At 29.6% G+C, this 19,185-nt stretch overlaps 1 protein-coding gene across 3 annotated transcripts in view; it reads left to right on the top strand.

Moving 5' to 3' along the window:
• Positions 1-19,185, top strand: part of LOC125826461 (60S ribosomal protein L13-1) — a 196,701-nt gene that overhangs the window by 21,472 nt on the left and 156,044 nt on the right. Inside the window, exon 1 of one of the 3 annotated variants that reach the window (XM_049505796.1) lies at positions 10,578-10,588. The exons of the other annotated variants lie outside the window; for them this stretch is intronic. The gene's annotated coding sequence lies outside the window, so the exon portion shown is untranslated. Of the gene's footprint in view, positions 1-10,577; positions 10,589-19,185 lie in introns of those variants that run through there. 3 annotated transcript variants of the gene reach the window in all.

Here is a 19,185-nt window from a genome sequence, read left to right as displayed (position 1 = left end):
ATTCCCTCTGTCCCTAATTACTTGTCCACTTTTAAATTGACACACTTATTAAGAAGACAATTATTGACATAGTGAGTTTACCATTTTACCCCTATTAATTATGAAGTGGATGAATTAAAAATTTAAGATTTTCAAGAAATTTTATCTTTTTCAAAGTAATTAATTAAGGGTATAATAGGTAAAATTATTTTATATTTTCTTGATTTGTCAAAATAAATAAGTAATTAGGGATAACTATAAAAAAAAGTGAACAAGTAATTAGGAACGGAGGAGTAACATGCTTCTTCACAAGTAACATGCCATTAAAAAAAAATATTTAAATGGGAAAGCAGGAAAGTGAAGCCACAATTAATGAACGTGGCCCATCTTACATACTCTTTCAATCTTAATTAAATTCTTTGTTTCGATAATTTTTGTTTAACATCAATTTGAGAGGCGTATAGCATGGCGGAGCCAAATAAAGTAAAAGCATTCATTCGAATCATGTTCGATAAAAGATTATACTATATAAACAAAATTAAATTATTATTTCTGTATATATAATAAATATTGAATATTTTTTTTATGTCTTCATATATACTCCCTCTGTCCCAATTTATATGACTCACTTTCCTTTTTAGTCAGTCCCAAAAAGAATGACACATTTTTATATAAAGTAACAATCTAACTATAACATATCTATTTTACCCTTAATAAAATGATTTACAGCCACACAAATTTTTATCATTCATGTTAGACCACAAGTTTTAAAACAAATTTCGTGCCGAATCAAAGTACCTCATATAAAATGAGACGGAGGGAGTAAAACTTTCTTCAATGAAGAGTCTGACTTCACTGGATCGCGATTGACTTATGGGGAAGATAGGTCACCCACGAAGTCGTTTCATTGTTTATATACTTTTTTTTTTCTTTGATCTGTGACAAATTAAATAGTAATTTATTATTATAAATAAACATAGAAATTTCCAAATAAATAAATAATAACAACCAACACCGACACATATCTTTTTGTTTTTCTTTTACTTTATTTATTCTTTGCTTTATCTTTTTCTCATTCTTAAAATCAGAAAGTAAATTGTCTCGTTGGATGCCTCAGCCCTCGCCTCTAATAAGGATTTACTAATACATAATTGGTAATTGACTCTCATAAAGCAAATACAACAAAAAATATACTAACACATATACCATCGAAAATTGACTCTCATAAAATACAAGAGAGAAATTTGACATGAATTAGTAGTTTTATTGATAGCCTTAAAAACACTCACATACTTGACTATTTGAAATTAAATACATCTCTGATCTTGTCATATGAGTGAAATACACCTCAAAATTCTCGTCAAGTTTAGACTCAGTTTTTTATTAAGAGTATCACACTCCTATAAGAATTTGAGACAGTCTGCTAATATATATGTCATGTGACAGATCATAAGTGTATTTAAGTTGAGTTAGTGAAATAAAAACGATTTTTTAAGGCTATCAATAATTTGATGACGTCAAGTTTAAAAGTTTTTCCACCACTTCTATCAAAATATAATGAAAAGGGTGAAAATAATTTATTATTCTCTGCAAGCAAAGTACACACTAAATAAATGCAAAAAGGAAAAAAATGCATCCAATTTTTATGTTTCGCAATCCCGACAAATGTAACAGTGTGAATTTAAGTGACCATGTTGATGTGCACGCATACTGTGACCCTCCACCGGCCACCAGAAAGAAGAGAGATCCGAATATCGTAGACATTGAAATTTTATAGGATTTTACAAAATATATTTAATTCGAGTGAAATTTTATAAAAAAATATTCAATTTCGAATAAATTTTTTATAGGTAATTACTCTATCTTAAATCCTAGTTCATGTCTATATTAATGATACTATATATTCTCTTGAAAAGAAAATCTCGAAGTCTACACCCTGAAGAAGCCATGGGGAATTTGTACACATAAAAAATTTATGAAATTAATTTCTACAAAACGTGTTCAAATCGAATTAAAATTTTACTAAAGTGTAATTTATCTATTGCATGGCAAGTACGTAAACGATAAATGGTTTAAATGAATCTCACTTGATCGACCACGTTTAATATACTACAAATAATTATGTCTTCTTTTCTTCTCCCTTTTTTAATAATAATAATCTTTTTGTTTTTTTGTCTTTTTCCCTCTTTTACCGATTGGGGGGTTACGTCTTATTCAAGAGTTATGATATGCTTTCTTCTGTCGGTAACGAGTTCTATACGTAGATAAATTCACCAATTTACTATTAGTAAGGTAGAATTAAGATTTTCAATAAAAAAATTATTAAAAAATAATATAGAAAAATTCAATAGTTGATATTTATAAATTATAAATAGGTTTTTAATTTTTTTTAATTAAAAGGTAAATTAATAAGAATATCTTTTCTTATTTATAATTTATTAAAAGTGTTTTAAAAAAAAACAATTATTATGGAACAAAAGGAGTAGGTAATATGACTCAGTGGCGGATCTACCTTACAGTTAGGGAGTTCCTCCAAACCCCCTTCAGCGGAAAATTATATTATTTATATATAATTAAAATACTTTTTAGATATATATAGTAGATGTCAAACCCTTTTTAATTTTTTTAAATTTTAAACCTCTTTATTAAAAATTCTAAATCTGCCATCGAGTATATGACTTTACATCAATTCTAATGGGAACTTTGGATATTTATATACCTAATTAAATACCTTTTACATATAATTAATTTTGTGCTATATTTGGAGTATATGAATGAGATCACATGATAAGGTGGTCCCTCCAAATGGTGAGAACATGAGCCTCTACATGGGAATGCCGGTGCTAACAATAACCTTCTTTTTTCTTACTTTCTAATGATGAGATCAACGCGTTATTGTAGTTATGTTTGATAATTTCTTTTTTTTTTTGTTTTAATCAGATTTCTTATTAAAAAAGTTTCACGCTTGGTTGAGTTTGAATTTTGGGAACTGAAAATGTTTTTGGTATAAAGTGTTTTACTTGCCTTTTCAATGACATAATCGAAAAGTGTTATAGTTTAGTTAGTGTTAATAAGGGTTCGATTTCACATATTGTAATCTACTTTCCTCACCCTCAATTTTTTTTTAAATGACAGAATAAAAACTTTTCATAAACTTTAAACTTTGAATTTTTTTAAAAAATAAATATGATTTTGCATGAAAAGGAAATTAGGCCAAGGACTAATATGTCACATTATATGATGTGGCTATTTTTTGGAGAACAAAAATCTAGTTGTTCTTTTATGACACTAGAATTTGATCTTTCACTATTAATTTATTTTGATTAGGGATGATGAACCCAATATTGCATGTGCCGTCTTTGGTTCTTCTTCAAGTCCCATGTGACCCTGCCTCTTCTCCTTCTTCGTACGATTATCGATCACATATACAAATCAATTATATCTTTTTCGTTTCTCAATTCTCTTTCTCGTATATCACTCACTTCTCTCATCTTTCTAACATATAGCTAGGAATTATAATCTAGCAAATTATAGCTAAAGAGCCTATTTATATTTCTAGTCTTAGGTTGTTTTTAAAATTTCCTCCAATTTAAATGAGAGAGGTATACTAAACTTTTAAATCTTTTGTACATAATAAATATATAGTACTATTTAATATAATATTGAGAAAAAATAAACAGAATCAAGCTTAATATGATGGAGTAGAAAGGCTAACTTGTAAATTGGTAATATTTGTTTTTACAAAATGCTGAAAAAAATAGATAATATATAAGATGACGGGGGAGATTTTGTCCCGTATTTTCTTTCATTTTGCTCAATTTATAACTACGTTTAAGTGTCGTTTCAACATGAAAATCATAATCATTTAGTTAATTGATTACGTAAATAATTACCTTCACGATACCATGAGAATTCAATTTTTTACGTTATAATTCTCCTTTTCTATCCTCTGCACGCACGCACACACCCAAAAAAAATCCCATTTCCATTTGGCTATAAATTATATTTCAAATTAAAAATTTATTTGAAATATTTCATGTAAAGTAATAATTTTGACTCATAAATTCAAATATTATATTTTTATTCAACTACTTATTAAGAAAATAGTAATATCTTGCCATCTCTATTTGTTCCTCAATCAGCGCAAACCTCTAGATGGTCCATTCTTGTCCACAGTGTGCCGACACAATTTTCAAATCCTCCACTAATCTAAGTTGGAATTTTTATTGATTTGGTATTCGATAATCGACACTTGTATTATTAAAGTCTAATTATTTTAAAGTTACATTGTATAGGATTTACAATTTTATTCAGGAGGAAATGTTCTTATTTTTTTTTTTCATATTTAAGACTCAAATCTAAAATCTCTAATTAAGAAAAGAATAGTTTCATCTGCACTACGTCAATGAACCAAGTAAAATGAAATCAAAGGAGTATATTCTTTAACAAAACTATTACTACAAGATTATTTTAAGTTAAAGGTGACTTGTTGAGCTTGACTTTATTTTGTTTCTTGCATATCCATATGGAGACATGCGATGCACTATTGCAACGGGTCGTCAATTCATGAAGTATATAAAAAAATTATGAATAAAAATGTAAATATTTTTTTAAGAAAATAATAATTGAGTGATGATAAGTCATGATCTCATTTTAAAATCCCCTTCAATCAACCTCATTTGTGTTGTTAATTATCGTTTTCAAATACCAGACTAACCTTGATAGTCATTAAGTATAATCAATTGGGTTATATGAACTTATCAAAGTATTGTCAATGTCACCAAATTAATGAACACAAAATTAGGTTGATGGACTATGCAGTAATTTCAAGCTTATTTTTTTTCCGATAATATATTATAGATTCGACTGTTTTAGATCCGCATTGTGTAGGATTTATGTTGAGGAAAAGCGCTACCTAAATGCAGTTTTCTTCATTTCAGAGCTCAAATTTAAAACTTCTGATTAAGAATAGAGTAATCTTATTCACCTCATCACATCCTTTGATGTTTTTTTTTCACTTCATGTCCTCGTTATGCTTTTTTAAAAGCAGAAAGTGCCAAAGGGAGAGAGCAAAAGTAGAGTACTAGTACAATAATTAGACAGCAACATAATTTGTATTAGTACAAGTACAAATTATTAGACATAATTATGTTGTTGTCTAAATTATGTTGTGCCAAAGGGAGAGAGCAAAGTAGAGTACTAGTAAAATAATTAGACAGCAACATAATTTGTATTAGTACAAGTACATAATTTAAATACAATAATTAGACAGCAACATAATTTGTATTAGTACAAGTACATAATTTAAATACAAATTTAATACAATAATTAGACAGCAACATAATTTGAAAAATGGAGTGTGAATAATTAAATTTAAATAATCCTACATGTTACGCTCTTATTAATTAGGCTTGCTTTTGGAATTAAAAGTGCAAACTGTGTGGATCTTTGAATCAAATCCTTTTTTATACTCATGAAGTCCTAAGATTATATTCATCATAAGCACAGATTTTTCTAGTTGGCTTAATCATTAATGGCGTTTTTATTTTGCAGGCTTTTTAATAATAAAGAAAAAATTTCATAAATAATCATACTTTAGAACGTAGTGCGGTTATCTAGCAAAAATCAATTGCATTAGTGAAAGTACAAAGAATTATATAACGCATAGGTATAGACTATAGAGTGTATTTTCTACAAACCCAAAAATACAGTTACATTTATTGTTGATCCAAAAATAAATGTCGTTTTAGAAAACTGTAACGACCCATTTGGTCGTTTTGAGTGCTAGAGCTTTTTATTTCAAAAAATACTTTTCGATAGATTCTAAATGGATATTTTGGACTATTCATAACTACAATTATAGAATTAATGGGGTGCTTTTAATAATTTATTTAGTTGGTGGTTAAAGAAAATAACATTAAAATTTATAGTGGGTCACTTTCACACTTTTATAGTTGGTCTTATATAATAATTAAGGAGTAAATATTCTGTAGAAATAAATTATAGGGTTTAGTAGTTATGTAATTATTAATTAGTGGATAATTATTAACCCTAAATAATTAAAAGAGGAGAAAAGAAGACTTACAACCGAGCGAATCCTTACCTGCGGCGTCGAAGAAGTACCAGCGAATCAGGTAAAGAATCAACCAAATCATAACTCTTGTGTATTTTATATATGAACTTAGATTGTATGATTAATTATTTAATAATGGGGTGAAAGAATCAGAAACAGATATATAGATGGTGCTGCTTTGAACTTGGGTGGTAATTAATGATAGGAAAAGTTGGGTGGAAATCCTTGGAATGCATTAATTACTCATTAGTCTTATATATTCAATTCTATTGTTGTCCATTTTTAGTAAATGTTAGGCGCTAATTCATATTATTATTGTTATTATTATTATTATTATTATAATGTTGGGGGCAAGAAAATTGAGGTGTTGTATTTATAAGGGTGTGCGTATTGATATGACTAATGGAAAATATAATCAGTAACTAAAGTTCCTAATTGGGGCAACTGATTGGAGTACTGGTTGTGAGAATATTTTATACGAGTAAGGTCATCATGGAATCTGGGTATTGCCATCGTGCAATATTTATGCAGGAGTATGGTTGAGGGTTGGCTGCCACTGGTTTCGTAACCGGTGGCTTCAAACATTTAATATTAGTATTGTGTTCTCGTATTATAAATTATAAGTCGACATATTGAGATAGGTAATTAAAAATAAGGCATAATATATTAATTGAAAGTTATGCAAATTGGAGGAAAATTGATTATGGAATCGGGTGAAATTTTGGGTCTAGGCTAGACATATAGTAACGTGGGTGGTGTCTATAGATTCGTTAACTTACAAATTATGCATACTTGATAGATTGGAAACGTTCGAAGGTGTTAAGGAAAGGAAAGGCATTGGAGAAGTAACTTGCCTGACGTCAGTCCTTCAGTGGAGGTAGGTTATGGTTTATTCTATTTGATAGATAAACTCTTAATAGCGATTGATATGCATTGAATGATACTGTGAAGTTCTCTATGTACTTGATTGTGTGATTGTGTAGCTTGGTTGTGTGGTTTGTGATTGGTCTAAAATCCTGAGACCGTGAGATTATAATCTGAAAACTTCTCTATCGAAGTGATGCCTTGAATAAAGAAGGCATGATGTAATATTATTAATGAATTGAAAAGTGGTGATAATAAATGATAAATTAATAATATTATTGGATCGGAGTGTCACGTTTTGACACGGTATTTTTGGATCGGAGTGTCACGTTCCGACACGGTATTTTTGGATCGGAGTGTCACATTCCGACACGGTATAATTGGATCGGAGTGTCACGTTCCGACACGGTAACATTAAAGGAAAAAGATATTGAATTAACTTAATGTACTCAATCTCAATGAACGCATTTTCCAAACGAGTGTGATGTGGAGGCATGAGTCCTCGTGTGTGCTTGATATTGTGATTGATTACGTACTTGTTTTAACTGTCACTTGTTCATGTTGTTGTTTCTTATCACCTGCTCAGTGCTATAGTTGACTTTATACTATTATTCATTGTATATTAGTTTCTATTTTGGGTTGGCCGATGATACCTACTCAGTACAAGTTGCCCCGTACTGATCCCTACTTGTATTTTTCTTTGTTTTCCTTTTATGGAGTGTAGCGAGTGTACCAGCAAATTTGACTAGCCCTCAGCTCTAGCCAGTCTCAGAATATCGGGTTTAAGGGTGAGCTATGCATTCGAGCTTATGTTGGATTCTCTCAGTCATGACTTGATGTCCATAGTTTTCGGACACAAATTGCTCTATTTCATTTATTTCGGTGTCTTTGATACTCTTAGACTTAGTATTTAGAGATTAGATGTCCTTGATGTGATGACTTTCAGATTTTGGGGATAATATGTACTCCCTCTGTCCCAATTTATATGACTCACTTTCCTTTTTAGTCAGTCCCAAAAAGAATGACACATTTCTATATTTAGTAACAATTTAACTATAAAATGTCTATTTTACCCTTAATGAAATGATTTACAACCACACAAATTTCTATCATTCATTTTGGACCACAAGTTTTAAAAGTCTTCCTTTCTTTCTTAAACTCCGTGCCGAGTCAAACTACATCACATAAAATGGGACGGAGGGAGTAATAGACTTTAGAGGTTTATTTGATTGGTTACTTTAATAAGTTTTGGAGCTTCCGCGTTATTGTTGCTATTAGTAGTTGAATTATTGGTATGTGTTGGGGTTTAGATTCCTTGGTCCGCCCACTTAGGAGGTTAAGTGTGGGTGCCACTCATGACTCAATTTGGGTCGTGACAAGAAAATCAAAAGTTATGTTATTAATATTATTTTATATTTCCCTTGCTCGAATAAGTAAACTAGTCACAATCCTTAACATAATTATTAAAAACATCTATACTTTAAAATAATTATTAAAAATGTCAATATGTCAATAATTTTGAAAATAAATTGAATCATAAATTTAATTAATCTTCTTTCCTATTATTTCTCAAATCAGTCCTTGGACCATTATTTATTCCACTATCCGTTCAAGTAAAAAAAAAATCATTACCCACTTACCGTCTTTCTAGGTTTTACCTCAAATCGCTCCTTTCTCTCTCTACCCTTTTCACCATTGTTATCTCCTTTCTTTGTTCAAGAAAATCAAATCTTCAAATTTCCTACACTTTGTTTAAGAAATCTCACAATTAATTCAAAAGATTTCTTCACCCATTGATAAAGTAAATCCAAAGTCAACAAGTATTTTGTTAAGTTTTTTGTGATTTTGTTTTCATATTCACCCAAGTATTTTATATTTCGAATTTTCCGTCTTTTAATCAGTATTGCTTGATTTTTTTTTGTGAGTTTGTTTTCATATTCACCAATTTTATGAGATTTTCCTCTTTATGTATTTCCATTTTTTCGTCTTTAAGCACTATTGTTCAAATTTTTTGTAATTTTGTTTTCATAACTAATATTTAGTAGATTGTAAATCTACATTGAAATTCATACATTATATATTATTTGATTTTTTTATACATTCATATTTAATAATTCAAATTTTACTTGTAGGGTTACTTATCTACAAGTGAATATGGATTTTTGGATTTGATTTTGGTGAACAAAATATCAGAAAAAAGAACATAGCAGACGAAGGAGAAGAAAAAGAGAGCCAGAGAAGAATGTTGTAAAAATTGTATTCATATTAATTTTGTTTGTCAATTATTTTTCTTTTACTCAGCATTTGTATTTGTATTAAAAACATTGTATTTCTTATTTAGTTTGTAGTCATTCCAATAGGTATGCCAAATGAATTTGTATTTCTTAAGCATAGATGTATCATATTTTTTTCATAGTTAATTTGTATTTCTTTTAGAATATTATATTCTTCCTCAACAGATTGTATTATTTTAATTATGTATGCTATTTTTTTTTTTCCAGAATCTTGTATCCCTATTTGTTTCATAGTTAATTTATAATTTTTTTTTGAAATATTGTATCCTTCTCAACATATTGTATTATTTCCACCATGTAAGCTATTTCCTCCAAAATCTTATATATCATTTCATAAATCATATTCATATTGAATTATATTGGGATACAATCAATAATATTTTTGTAATATAAATAAAAATATATATATTTGACAGTCATGCAATACAATTTCATTGGAATACAGTTTAGTTTTTATTATGAAAGTATTAAACCAATTTTAATTTGAATGATAAAGTGAACACATGAAATGTAAAAATTATTGATATACAATTACGAAGTAAACATAATAAAAAATTTCTCTTTTCTGTTATTACGAAGAAAACATAATAAAATTTTCTCTTTTCTGTTATTAAATAATTGTATTCTTTTAAATCAAACAAATAAAAAATACATCAATCAGATACATAACAAACTAAAATATTAACATTTTAAATAAATATTGAAAGTGTGGCTAAGGGGTCCTACTAAATGTCAAAATATTGACATTTTGAAAATATTCCCATAAATTGTCACGACCCAGACCATCGTGATTGACACCCACACGAACCCTCCGATAGAAGAACCATTACTACAATCCAAACCAAGCAACTAATCTAAAAATTAAGGCATTTAAGTTACGGAAGCAAGTTAAATAGCTAAAAACTAAAGTTCCCATAAACTTCCAAAAGATCTAACAACTAAAACATTCAACAAGTCTAAATAAGAAGTGATACAACCCCAAACTAATGAACTAATGAACTAACTAGAAAATTCTAAGTCCGAAGTGTGGACATAGACGAAAGGAGAACTCATGGCAGCCCGAAAGAATTGGCTCACCCTTGAATTTGAACGACGATCACTGATCTTCTAAGCGAGGTCTGTCAATAGCCACTAGAAGATGCCTTGTACTCAACAAAGAAAGAGCAAGTGCAGTGTCAGTACACAACCACAGTGTACTGATATGATCACGCGGTTATCCCACTAAGTGTAACATAAGTAAGTCCATACAACAATATAACCACATGCATATACCGAACACTTACAATATTATTAACATCAAGAACAATAACGCATTTCACATTTCTCAAGCTACACAATTATATCAACTCATTAGTTTTCTCATGGAACCCAAACCCAAACTGTTAGCATATCGAAACATGGTACCCGATCCAATAATTATGTCGGAACATGGCAACCGATCCCATAGTTATGCCGGAACGTGGCAACCAATCCAAGTTAGTTATGCCGGAACGTGGCAACAAATCCATTCAACAAGCTACAATCACAATCACAAATATATTCTCATAATCATACAATCAAGTCATGATTTCATGACATTCATCATTCCTATATCCTCATTTACAACAAATGTGATCAACAATGCAACATTCGCATACATGTACGTATCATAATCAAGCAAGAACAAACATACATCACACAATCATAGAATCACAACCATTACCTACCTTGAAACAAGCTTGAAACCCTAAGAAACTTGATCCTCCCTTTACGAATTCGTTCCGCTTGTTCTTGGTCTACAAGCAAACGATATAATACGGAAATCAACAAACAATCACTAATTACCCGGATTAATAACAATTGTAACAACCCTAGATCATATCCATGATCCCAAGTATTCAAATTACGGTTGTTTCAATCATAAATTCTAGATCAAAACCTTCTCCCATCGATAATGACCCACTAGATTACGTTATACGGATCGAAAAATGGATTCAGGGAGTTAAAACCTTACCCTTAGCCTCAAGAACGGTGAAAAACGGTCAAGAACTAGTCTGGGGTCGTCTCCTAACTCTCAAAGTCGAAAAGTGTAGAATAAAATGTCTAGGGGTTTATTTACGACTTTAAGTCGCGCCTAGCCCGCCACGGCGGCACCCTTCCCGCTACAGCAGCCCCGCCAGAGCGATCAAAACTACCGCCAAAGCGGCTTGCACGAGACAATGAGCTATTTTAATAATTCCAAGACCCCCACTTCACAACACACCTTTGACCAACGACGCTCAGAAAATACCGTTCATGCTAAGATCGATTCCATGAGTTCTACTCACCCGAATTCAATTCCGTAAAGTCATACGAGTTCCTTAACAAGTTATCTATCCACTCATGTAATCAAAATCATAAATAAATCACCCGATTGATACCAAATTTTCCTACACCTTAATAACTCCGAAATTCGTCCAAATTTGGACTAAGATGGGAAAATCCAAATACTACGAAAAAGTTTTCCGGCCCCAAATTTCCCCGCATTGGACATAAATGATCTACAATCTCAGTTGCCAATTGAGGCCCAATTGTGTTGGCGGCCCAGATCTGCAATTTGAGCTGGCCCAAAAATAGATTTTGTGCTTGCCCACAACAATTTAGAGGCTTCAGGTCCATTTGAATTTGAAAAAAAATAATCATAATTAGCGCTATTAGTGTCCGTTTTGTAAAATATAACGAGATGTATTTTTTTCAAAATGTAGCAATAATTTTCTTCCAAAATATAGTGAAATACATCAAATTCGTGCACATACAAAATTTAATCATAACTGATTTTGCAGGGATATAGTATCTGATTGTATTTGTATGTCTATGGTCAAAGCAGAAACTCGATATATGTGTGGCCAACTATATATGTATGTATGTATTTTCAAAGTAGAAGTTGGATATACATGGACATATGGCAAAATACCTACTATATGTGTGGCTGTGAATCTAATGTATGTGTTTTCAAACTCTATATGCACAACATTGACCAACTGTATATGGAGAGTATACAAAATATATGTGAAGTGTATGTTGTATGTATGGGGATTTCAACGCCTAAAATGTACATATATATATGTAATAGGCAAAAATTTGACAAAGCAACGACGATTTTCCAGCGGCCAACTGAAAAAACCAAGGAACTCCGACGATAACAAATGAGTAAAGTTAAGGCGGACAATGACAACTAGGATTTTTAGATACAAAAATATGTGTGTAAGTATATAGATGCTATAAATATAAATAATTGTGTAATAATATGTATTTCTTTTAAAGTACCACTATAAAACAAAAAGTGGACCGAGATCGCTAATTGCTCATATCATTTATTAAATTTTCTCTTTTCATTTATGGGAACAATGCATAAAATTTGGTAAAACAATTCACTGATAGTCAATATTTACTTTTACTATTTAAACTATAGCCTAAATTTAGTTTTTAAAAAAATATTTAACTTGTAGCCAATATCGATAAAATTCAAGATAAAACATTGTTTCTCTCCTAAACTACTAAGAAATTTTCTACTATTAAATTGGATTAGCAAGTTTTGGACTAAGATAAAAGGAAGTGAAAAGTGGTGCAGCAAAATAATGTGAAACATGAGATTTCCCACAAATATTATAGAGTGTATACTTAATAACATTCTCGGGAATCTATATATAATGAGAGCTTTAGTGCATTGAACTATTTTTTTATTGCAGAGTGCTTAAAAGCATTATTGAGTGCATCGTTGATGACTTATTTGAGATTTTCTCTTATTTTTCATCTACGTTGCACTCAATCATATTTTTAATTCTATGAAGGAACAATATACCAAGGAATTTTATGATTATTGCAGATTCAACAGGCTTGATAACTCCTCTCTACCTCTTCTCAAATTTCTCAAAAATAATAAATGTAGTAATGCTCATTAAGTCAATGCGGGTGGAGACTTGATAATTTCACTCATCTTCATAATATTTTCTCTTGTTCACTGATAAATCGACTAGATTTAAAGATAGAAATTTTTGTTCAATCAATTTTTTATTTCCTTTTTTCATATATGCCATATAACATATATTATAAGATTAGCAATATAAGAGAGTTGTCGCATATTGTTCATAATATTATTATGTCATACAAATTGTAATAATTTATCGTTTAATATATGATTTGGTATATATATATATAAGAACTTATACTTTTACTTATATAGACATGTATAATTACTCAATCAACATCAATAATAATCATTTTTATTGCATTATTTTGCTAAACAAATAATTAGACAAGCACAACGACTTTGATTACTTCCCAAAGCCTCACAAGTACAATTATGAGGCATGAAAACTTTTGGCCAATATTTTTCGAGCTAGAATTCCACAATCAATATGAGCACATACGCCGTTAGTCGTGAAAGTTTCTGGGCAAAAATAGGGATCGCCTAATACAAAATAATGAGATGACTACGTATTAAGCGATATGATTAAAAAGATGAATGCTGAAAATAAATATTTGAACATATGATTGTAGATAAAATAATTCCATATGCATTGAAGAGAAAATACATACCTAGTAAATGGTTAAACAAAGTGAAAAAAATTGTCATAGCGAAAAGAAAAGACATAATGAAACTCTTCATGTTTTCTTCACTGTTGAACTTTTGTATGATATGAAAGTTTGAATTGTTGATACCATTTCGAACCTTATATAGGGCCTAAAGCCTAAAGGAAGATGTGAAATTATTGTATTAATTCATATAAGACTAGTAAATCTGTAATTTATAAATTACTTGCGAAAAAATACAAATATATATATATATATATATATATAAGGTTAGTAAATCTCTATTTCTAAATTACTTGCTATAAAATATAAATGAACTTCGAATAATAAGGCTAATAAATATGTACATTTAAATTAATTGCTATAAAAATAAACATTAAACTATGGTATTTATTCAAATAAATCTGGTAATCATGTAATATTAAGTTGCCAAAAAATGACACAAAATAATTGTTTTAATGAGGGTACCTACCAATATAATAGTGATAGTGTATAGATTATATGTCACGACCCAAATCATCGTGATTGACACCCATACTAACCCTCCGGTGAGAGAACCACTACTACAATCCAAACCAAACAACTAATCTAAAAACTAAGACATTTAAGTTACGGAAGCAAGTTAAATAGCTAAAAACTGAAGTTTCCAAAACTTCCAAAAGATCTAACAACTAAAACAATGCAGAAAATACGCATAGAACCTGAAAGTTAATGTACCAAAACATCTAAAGTTCAACAAGTCTAAACAAGAAGGGATACAACTCCAAACTAATGAACTAATCAACTAACTAGAAAAGTCTAAGTTCGAAGTGTGGACATAGACGAAAGGAGAACTCATGGCAGCTCGGAAGAATTGGCTCACCCTTGAATTCAAACGACGATCACTGATTTCTAAGCGAGGTTTGTCAATAGCCGCTTGAAGATGCCCTATACTCAAAAAAAGAGAGCAAGTGCAGTATCAGTACACAACCACAATGTACTGATAGGATCACACGGCTATCCCACTAAGTATAACATAAGTAAGTCAATACAACAATATAACCACATGCATATACCGAACATATACAATATTATCAACATCAAGAACAACAATGCATGTCAATAATATGTACTTTTGGCCACCCAATTAGCAATAAATTCCAATTTCTTTTGTTTATATGATATACCTTAGCACATTTAATCATTAATTTATTAAAACGTGTATGTTTTGTCTTTTATTTTAATAATATGTATGTAGATATTGTAATTTTGTGAAATTCTATAAGACGTGTTCTATTTTAGTTATGATTTTTAGAGGTTACACTATTATGTCTATATAAAGAGTATTATATTTCCTTAAAGAGACATCTCGAATATTTTGCAATTCATGAAATATTCACATAAAATCTCAAAGAGATCTACATCATCATAGTTTGAAAAATACGCTACTATGGCTGATTAATTAATAATATTCTTGTTTCTTCATATTTTATTTATGATTGATTTATTTTTTATCACTTTAAAATTTGGTTCAAACAATAATATATATATAAATTATTTCTAAAAGTATATTACCTCTTAATATGGAGCAACAACCTAGTTTTAACCTATAACACATAATAATTGGATAGTGAAATGGTTAATAATATATTTTTTGAATGCTCGTAAGCAATAGAATCAAAAGTTTGACGTTTTAAAGAATTAAATTTCCAAATAATAAAGGGAATAATAGTTTATTAGCCCTTAAATTATTTATTTATCTTGCATTAGTGGAGTTCTTATCAACAACATTATTGATAGTTGATACAGTAAAGTCATAAATAAGTATTGTCTATTCAAGAATTAAATAATGGTGTAATTTTGTGAGCAAATAAAATATTGACAAAGGAAAAATCAGTGTGACAAGAATTTGGCCAGAATGATTTTTACCTATGTTATTTTACCTTTTAAAAATATTTTTACCCTTTTAACTTTAATATATTTTAACTAAAAATATTTAAAAAATCAATTTATTTTAAAATAAAAAAGATATTATACATTTTTTAAATTTTCGGACTAAATTCAGGTCAAATTTTCTGATCATTCAGCATACCCATTAACAAATGACCAAAGGCTTCCCATATCCCCAAGTGCATCGATCTGCGTGCGCATCATTTTGTTCAAACCGGTTATAACCGGTAACACCAACCCAACTTGACCTTCTCAAAATGAAACTCACCAAATTCTACCATCACATTATTCATACCTTTCTTCTAATTTTTAGGAGAAAATGGTCAAATGTTCTCCTAATCTATTATTGGATTTTTAATTACATATTTAAATTTCGTAGGGATCCTATTATTTTCTTGAATTATTTAAAATCGAAATTATTGTATCCTTAAAAAGTCACTAGCACATTTATATTGATGGGTGAAACTCACACGTTTGACACATGGAAAATCCATTAAAAAACATTTCTCTTCAATTTTTTCACCATCTCTTCCGACCCAAAAATATTTTCACCATTTTCTCCATTACTATAAACATCAAATTAAAGGTCAACCGATCACTACAATTTTGAAAAGGAAAAGGTCGGCAAAGATTTTGATTCACATTTGTCATTTCGCCCATTACTTGATTGGTATTAAGATTATTTTCATGAATACATATGTCAAAATTTTCAAATCGAAGTTAATGAATACATAACAATGAAGGAAAATTGAATTTGGCAAGCCTGCTTGGAAAAACTTTTCGACCATGTGAACATATCGAGATGCAGATCTTAGGCCGCTTGATGGTACAAACAAGCACTCCATTGTTGTTTTCAATCGCCATAGCCAAAAACATTTTTATTCTTAAAATCAAATTTGGGTTTCATCGAAAATTTAAAATTCTTCGTTGGTTTGAATTAAAATTACAAATTTGGACCCTCAAAGAACCAAAATAAGAATTTGCCAACCGAATCAACTTAGTGGTTTGACCATGTACAAGGATGATGAACAACTCCAATAATATCTATAAAGAGTTGATTTTCAAAAAATCCTAATTCTATACACAAATTTGAATCAAGAGGAATACAAAAATTATATGGTACATCCGGTGAAGATAGCAACGGCGATAACGATGTAGAAATAACTGGAGATGGACAGATCTGATCACAAAGAAGAAAGAGATTTCTATTAAGAAGAAGAAAGGAATAAGGAAAAAAATAAAAGATATATATATATATATATATATATATATACTAAAAATAAAAATAAAAATTTATATTTATTTTCGGTGCTCACTCTCTCAGGGAGAGTGAAATACATTCACTTTGCCACATAAGCATTTAGGGAGATGATAATTCCAGTTTTAAACAGTTCAGGGGGTTATAGGACCCCCGTGAAGTTTAAGTGTGTAGTTGAGAATCCGGTAATAGATTGGGGGGGAGGGGGGCATTTGACAATTTTCTCTATATTTATTAAGCTAGCGTTTGACCCCAAGTTTCTAAATATTTTTGCCAAATAATATTTGAGCCAAGTTTTTCTCAAGTTAACATCACGTGTTTGGCTTCAAGTTTCTCCAAAATTATTTCAAAAAATATGATTTATACTCATAAGTTCTATAAAATTACCCATAAGTTTGTATTATCTATTTATAATGAATATGTTCAATTAAAAATAACCTTATAACATAATTGATAACAACCATCAACAACAAAATAACAATATAGGCAAAAGCAATACATTAATGCATATTCAAACTTGTTATTGATTCAGTTATAATTATAACAACCTCCGGAGGAGGTAGTAATAGACTATTCATTTATATAATTTGCCCACATTCTACGAACAATCTCTTCCCGACAAGCTTTCATTTCTAGATCAGATTACTGAGAAGATGAAATTATATTGTTACTCTTAGTCGATTGTTCGTCATCTTCATCAGTAACCATATCATCACGTTCATGTTCACTGAATATTTCATCACTACTTTTATTACACGCAAAAAATTATGTAATACGGCACAAGCAACTACTATTTTCATCTGCGGGCCCTTCGTCAACAATGGTTTAGCAAGCAGTCTTATTGCTTGAAAGCACACACAGCACATAGTAGGAGAGTTCGAGTGCGAGAGTTGTCAAATTCATAGTTGTTCATGACTTGTTGTAGTATTCTGAATCAACTTTTTCACGCACCAAATATTTTTTCAATTATATTACGCAAAGAGGCGTGTCTATAGTTAAATAGGTAGAGTGGTTGGTGGCATGTTATTAAATAAAAAAATAATGGATAGATATGGTAGATAAATATTAGTTTGATAAGTAAATTGTGTTTGGCTAATTTTCCTAAAAAGTGGTTTTAGAGTCAAATTACGATAAAAAGGCAAATATAAATATATTTTTAATATTAAGATTATTTTATTGAGAGAAACTAGTTTAAACATCTCTTAAAAGAAATTAAATTTTTATTTTTATAAAATTTAAATATTAATATTCAAATTTTCAATCAATAGTATACATTTTTTTGGATGGTTGAAATCTTTAATTGTTTTTTTTTCTAAACTAGCAAAAATATCGTTGTTACCTTTTTTTTTTCTAATTCTGAAAGATAATACATAAAATAATAATAATACATAAACGTAAAATAAAATATAAAATTTATTATAAAAAAATAAAATTATTAAATGAAACTTAGTCGAACAATTGAGATATGATAGTTATTCAAGTTATTTTTGCTGCCTCAACGTTCCAAATTTGCAAGTAATTTAATGTGCACTTTTTGGTAGGTTACCTTCAATAACTTTAGCTTTAACCACATGATATTAGTTGATGTGGACGGATATCTTTATAACTATTCAGATTTGACATTCCATCTTAATATTATTGTTGAGAATTATGAGAGCCTGCGGTTCCAAGGCTCCTATGTAGTGTTGTTATGATTGGTGAGGTTTGTCATCTCTTGATAAGTGATTTTCTTTTTCTCTTGTCATGTGAATCTAACATACATTAGCAATATAAGAGAGTTATCACATATTGTTCATAATATCATCATGTCATACAAATTGTAATAATTTGTCGTTTCATATATGGTTTGATTTATATATATGAGAACTTATGTTTTTAGTTATTCTCAATCATTCAATAGACATGTATAATTACGCAATAAACATTAATAATAATCATTTTTATTGAATTATTTTGCTTAACAAACAATTTGACAGGTACAAAGACTTTGATTATTTCCCGAAGTAGCACAAGTACAACTATGAGGCATCGAACTTGCTGGCCAGTGAGATAGAGCTAGAATTCCACAATCAATATTAGCACATACGTCATTAGCCGTGAAAGTTCTTGGGCAAAATTTAAGATCACCTGATACAAAATAATGAGAAGACTACATATTAAACGATATGATTAAAAAGATGAATGATGAAAATAAATATTCTAACACATGATTGTAGATAAAATAATTCCATATGCAT

Source organism: Solanum verrucosum, unplaced genomic scaffold, assembly GCF_900185275.1.
Source record: "Solanum verrucosum unplaced genomic scaffold, falcon-dt-bn FXZP01000060.1, whole genome shotgun sequence".
Lineage (NCBI taxonomy): Eukaryota > Viridiplantae > Streptophyta > Magnoliopsida > Solanales > Solanaceae > Solanum > Solanum verrucosum.
Note: the sequence above shows the minus strand (reverse complement) of the source record. Positions and strands in the feature narration are given on the sequence as shown.